Here is a 5895-nt window from a genome sequence, read left to right as displayed (position 1 = left end):
AGCAGGCCCCCTCCAAGTTAGGATCAGGAAATAACATGTTACATGGGGTCACAGCCCCTTTTTATACACATAAATTCTTTGTCTCAGGCTGCATGGTTAAGGGAAAATCAGACGCAGCTGGTTTTGGAGCACCCTGTTGTGCTCAGCCCCTCTCCCCATTCACTAGTCAGGCTAGAGACATCAGTCGCACCACAGGGGGCGGAGCCAGCATTTTGTAGGGAAGACCCAGCCTATTCAGGTCCCAGGTGCACTCCTCCCACCCATCTGGATGTAAATCTCCCTATTCACCACCGGGGCAGACCCATCCTGACCCCTGGAGCCAGGCTCACCAGCCAGCTCCAGCCAATCACAAGCCAGGCAGTCACTTCACATTTATTACACAGATATGCCAACTTCTAGAAGTGGCACTTCCCCACTAGACACATTAACGCCGCACACATCATCGTGCAGCATTTAATCTTACGAGTCCGCCCAAACCAAACTCGATCCTGCACTCCCCACGCATCAGCACTACCATGGACACTTACATTCCCCATGCATTCCTATCGGAGGGCAGGCCAATCTCACGACACTCACACACTTTACACTGGGACACAGTGTTAAAGTGCGCAGAAGTCAAAAATAACTAGCACCAGGTCACAATTAAAGCAAAAAGTTTAGAGGTGAACCTGCCAGATGGGCCAAGTCCAACACTCACCATGAAATCACAGATCAACACCCTCTCCTTCACCTGCTTCCTCACTCTGCGTATGCTACATAAGATCTTCAAGTGGCTACTCCTAAACACGAGACGTACCATGACACAGACCCAAAAAAGAGGAGACCTCCACCAACTGCATGCTCATAACCATGCAACTGAGCTGGCAGAAACAATCATCACACACGACATAGACATTACGTTCATCACCGAGACATGGTTTAATGATCTCTCTTACCCAATCATGGATATGCTGGTACCACCCGGCTTCACAATCATTAATAAAGACAGAAAGGACCAACGAGGAGGGGGCACAGCAAACATTCATAAAGACATCTCCATAACGGAAACTGGCTTCCAACAACTACAACACCTTCAAATGCCTAACCGCCAACATTAAGACAAGTAACAAAAAAACACTACTTTGTCATCTACTCTACTATCCACCAGGCAACACCAACACATTCGGCGAACACCTGTCTGACTTGATTGCCAATTGCTCACTCCGAGACGCAAACAACCTGATTCTGGGGGACCAGTACACTGGAACGAAGAAAATAACTCTCTAATCCAAACCCTGAAGGATCTCCTCCACACCAAAAACCTCCCTCAACATTGCTCAGAAGAAACTCACAGTAGTGGAGCAATCCTAGATGCCAATATTGCCCAAAGAGACATAGTCACAATAGACCGCATCCTGCCTGTTGACTGGTCCGACCACCACATCATCTTATTCCACATCAACCAAGCGTTCCAATAGCAATCCCTCATACCTAACCCCCACAAATGGGCAAGAAATGTAACTCAGATTCCCAAGGCCAACCTAGAAGAAAAGGTAAGCTCTCTCCTTCACATCCTCACAGAGGATATCTCCACAGCAGAACTCACCTCTCTCTACAGCACAAAGATGACGTCCATTCTACACCAACTAGCCTCCTTGAAACTAAAAACAGTCAGGAACATCCCATCCAGATCCTGGTTCAACACAGACATCAATGATGAAAGGAGACAACTTAGAGCTTCAAAAAGACTCTGGCGGAACAACCCTACCAAAATCTTCCACGACCAACTCAAATCAGTTCGTGCAAAGTACAAAAACCGCATTAAGAATGAAAGATCTGCATTCCTCTGCAACACATCGAACAACACAAATAACAGGCCCAAAGAACTCTTCAAATGTATTAGGCAGCAAACTACCAAGCCCCCTGCTTCCTCAGGACAGGCCTCCAAAGAGCGTTGTTTTTTAATTTTTTTTTATTTATTTCGGTTTTATATAGTGCTGGCTAGACCCCGAGGTATCAGAGTGCTTTACATAAGGTTCTACAAAGTTACAAAATTACATCAGCTATTAGAAAAACATTTCAAGAGCGTAAAGACTAGTTAAAAGGAGTTTAGAAGGGAGAGGGGGTAGGGTAAAGGGGTAGGAGGGAAATAGGATGGAGAGACAAGGGAGAGTCTGCCCAAAGTCCGACTGGGTGGGTGACGGCCGAGGGGGAAGTCCACAGCCCTTCTCCTCTATAGCTATCAGGTAGCTCCACCGGGCATCGGCCAAATAGCTAGGTCTCAACGAAAGAACATTAAGAAGGGGATGAGAAAATGGAGCGTAGAGGGGGAAAGGTGGTAGGGCAAAGGGGAGGGAGGTAGAATGCAAAGGCGAGACGAAGGAAAGTCTGCCCAAAGTCCGGCTGGGTAGGTGACGGCCAAGCTATCAGGTAGCACCACCAGGCATCGGCCCAAAAAAAACGAGGTCTAGCGCTTACGTAAGAAAACATCGTGTTACGAGTTCAGGAAGGGACCAAAAGTCTAGAGTCCAGAGATGGACTAGTGGAGCTGGATGGAGGTGGGGGAAGGAAGGAAACACAGCAGGGAGACGCATAAAAACAATGTCAGATAATGGCAGAGTAACAAAGGGGCCAGCAACTTCTTTGAGGATCTTCTCCCTGGCCATCTCTGGCTAATGTGACACAGATTGTTGATGCCTAGGTGGAGCATGAGAGGGTAAGGCCTTAGGAGATCCAGAAACAGTCCCTTAATCAATACACACACATTGCATTCTGACTGCGCTTATATTTTCCTAGCAAATGTGCCAATATGTGCAGACGTATGGGAGACGAGGACTGGAGCATGGGGGTGTTAGTGTCCTTTTAGTCCTAGCTGATTCTGCCCATGTTTCTTGAAACACTTTGTTTCTGGGTGTCCTTGGGTTCCACATAATGAGCATAAGTGCTTGAACTTGCAAGCAGCCCCTCTAAGGCACTCTTTTTCATTGTATTGCCAGCAGGCTACTTTTTTGTCCCTTTCACCCCTGTCTGCCCAAAAAGAATGTGGAGACTTTGTGGAGGAGGACCACATATTGAACTCCAAAAGCCATAAATGTATGTCCCACTTGTCCCACTCGACTTCTGGACAGAATGCCTTCATCTGCCTGAATTTAATATCGTACTTCAACCATGCTGTACCTTGGAAATCGGATACAGCGCTGTGTATCAGGGAGATGTACCTGAACAATTGTGGGGCCAAGGATGGGAACTTCTCAGTTAGGATTGCTGAATAAATGGAAAAACCAGTCATCCAATTCCTCAGGGACCACTCCACCCAGGCCTTCTTATGCATGAGTTCTCCTTCCTTCGCCATTCTGCCTTTCCCAGGAACCACCCAGGCATTTATCAAGTCAAAGACATTGCAGAACTCCCCTTTGTGTATCTTTCCCCTCATCTCCTTGGGAACATGCCATGTTAAGGCCGAAAAAGGGGCGAGAGTGGAGGAAACTGTGTCAGAAAGGATGGGACTTGGGTTAAGAGGCCTTGGTCCTGGAGCCAGACTACTGGGTACCGTGCTCGAAGGAGGTTGTGTCCATACCTGGGCGGCTGTACTGCCGGGTACCTCTCTCCGCCGCCTGCTGATAATGAGCTGGTCCCTGCTGCCAGGGTCCCTTGGAGCGAGGACTCTGAGGTTGGCACATCCCTTACTGCGGTTGCACCTTGTAACTGTGAAGTGCCTGTACTTGCGGTAGGTGGCTCTTGCGCGGCGAGAGGAACAGCCACCTTAATTGGCTTGCTGTCCTCTGGATAGGCTGAGAAGATCACCCCGTTGTTCTGTCCTACAACCACCAACCACCACAATGGTGTTATTTATGGAACTCTGAGAAACCTGTCCAACGGGAGGGGACACGGGCCCTAGCCCCGCTACTGGACCACCTGTTGTCTGATGCCACCAGCAGCTAGTTCCTAGCCTCATTCACTCCCACTGGGAGTGCACCTCTGTATCGGGCCGGCACCTTTCTCTGCCTCTTAGGGTATCTCGCGGATGGCTGCTGGTCGTTTCCGGGGTCTTCGGACAGCACCTTCAGTGCCCAGTCGATGCTGTGGGTCTTCACTATTTTCAAGAGCTCTCCTAAGCAGCGGAGTTCTTCCTGCGTGGCAGGGCTGCCAGTGGTAGTGCGTGCTCGCTTGGGTGCCATGCTCGAAGCGCCTGTGGTAACCAATGCTTGTTGTTCTCCGGCCCCTGCCACAGAACGTCCAAGTGCTCCGGAGATTCTCAACTTCTTCAGTGACAAGATCACCAAGATCGAGCTTTCACTGGATAACAACCTCTGTCCCCCTCAGAAGATCCCTATTCTAGGGACAGAAGAACTCATATCCAAACTCCCCCCATCCCAGAAGAGGAGATAGTCAAATGAATTTCTTCTGCCAAACCTTCTTCTCACGTCCCTGATCCTACACCCGTCCGAATGTCCAAAAACTTAAACTCAGCATAGCCCCGCTCTGGAGCAAGATCATAAACAGCTCTCTAAGAACCGGAGACATTCCAGACTGCCTGAAAGTCACACCATTACAAAAAAAAAACAGGCCTGGACACCAATGACCTGAACAACTTCAGACCCGTCTCTAACCTCCCTCTCATATCCAAAATCTTAGAAAGGTGCGTTCTACTACAACTGACTCAACACTTGGACAACATCAACCTTCTAGACCCCCACCAATCAGGTTTCAGAAAAGGCTACAGCACTGAGATCGCAATCCTCAATGTCATAGACGATATTCACGAATCACTCGATATGGACCAATGCTGCTTACTCATTCTCCTTGATTTATCGGCAGCCTTTGACACAGTTGACCCTAATCGACTCATTAAGGACCTTCAAGAAAGGGTTGGTGTGGAGGAGGTAGTTCTACAGTGGTACTCCTCTTTCCTCCACAACTGCACCCTAAGAATAAAAATTAAAAACGTCACGTCTGATTTACACCCTGTCAGCAGGGATGTCCCCCAAGGATCCGTACTTTCACTGCAACTCTTCAACATCTACATGGAACCCCTCACCAACATACTCAAAAAAGCCAACATCCTCTTCCACCTTTATGCAGACGACACCCAGATCTATCTCGATACCTCCTCCATTGCCAACATCCAGAGACTAAACGACACTCTAAGAGAAGTCCAACACTGGCTAACAATAAATCCTCCAAGACAAAACAGAAATCCTCCTTATTTCCAACAAAGAAGAGTACCCCAAATCTTAGAATGGCTAAAAGCTATTGGTGCTCTCAACGGCAATCTCACCCTGGCTAACTCTGTAAAATAGCTGGGAATCACCCTAGACCCAAGACTCGACATGGCAAAACACATCAAAAACTCTGAAAACAATGCCTTCCTCAACATGACACTACTCAACAAAATAAAACCCTTCATTCCGCACAGAGACCTCAAAAAAGCGACTCAATCGCTAGAGCTGTCCGGACTCGATTATAGGAACGCAACCCTCACTGGGACAGCGAAATACCACTTATCTCCCCCCAGAAGAACTCTCAGCACAGCAGAATGGTCATTGTAGTTAAGAAATTTGACCACATCTCACCTGCGCTCAGAGAACTAAAATGGCTCCCTGTCAAAATGCGGGCCAGCTTCAGAAACGCCTGCCTTATGCACAAAGCCCAGCACACAGGGAAACCTGAATACCTGGCCTCCAAACTCAAGAACGCCAGCCAGGCAAGGAACCTCAGGAGCACCAACACCCTACTCCTCATTCGTTTGAAAACACACAAACAAAAAAACGCAACACAGTCCTTGGCTGGAAATGCACATAAAGTCTGGAACTCCATTCCAGTCCATATTAGGACTATCTCCTCCTTTGTAAAATTCAAGAGACAGCTCAAAGACCTCTTCCTCAACCGTGCACCCCCGAACCGATAACTGCCGTC

At 48.3% G+C, this 5895-nt stretch overlaps 1 pseudogene; it reads right to left on the bottom strand.

Moving 5' to 3' along the window:
* Positions 1-2830: 2830 nt before the first annotated feature.
* LOC147717240 (uncharacterized) lies at positions 2831-4157 on the bottom strand (annotated as a pseudogene).
* Positions 4158-5895: the final 1738 nt, after the last annotated feature.

The sequence above is a fragment of the Lissotriton vulgaris genome, chromosome 5, assembly GCF_964263255.1.
Source record: "Lissotriton vulgaris chromosome 5, aLisVul1.2, whole genome shotgun sequence".
NCBI classification, from domain to species: Eukaryota; Metazoa; Chordata; class Amphibia; order Caudata; family Salamandridae; genus Lissotriton; species Lissotriton vulgaris.
The sequence above is the reverse complement of the archived record's forward strand: the minus strand, read 5'-3'. Positions and strand labels throughout refer to the sequence as shown.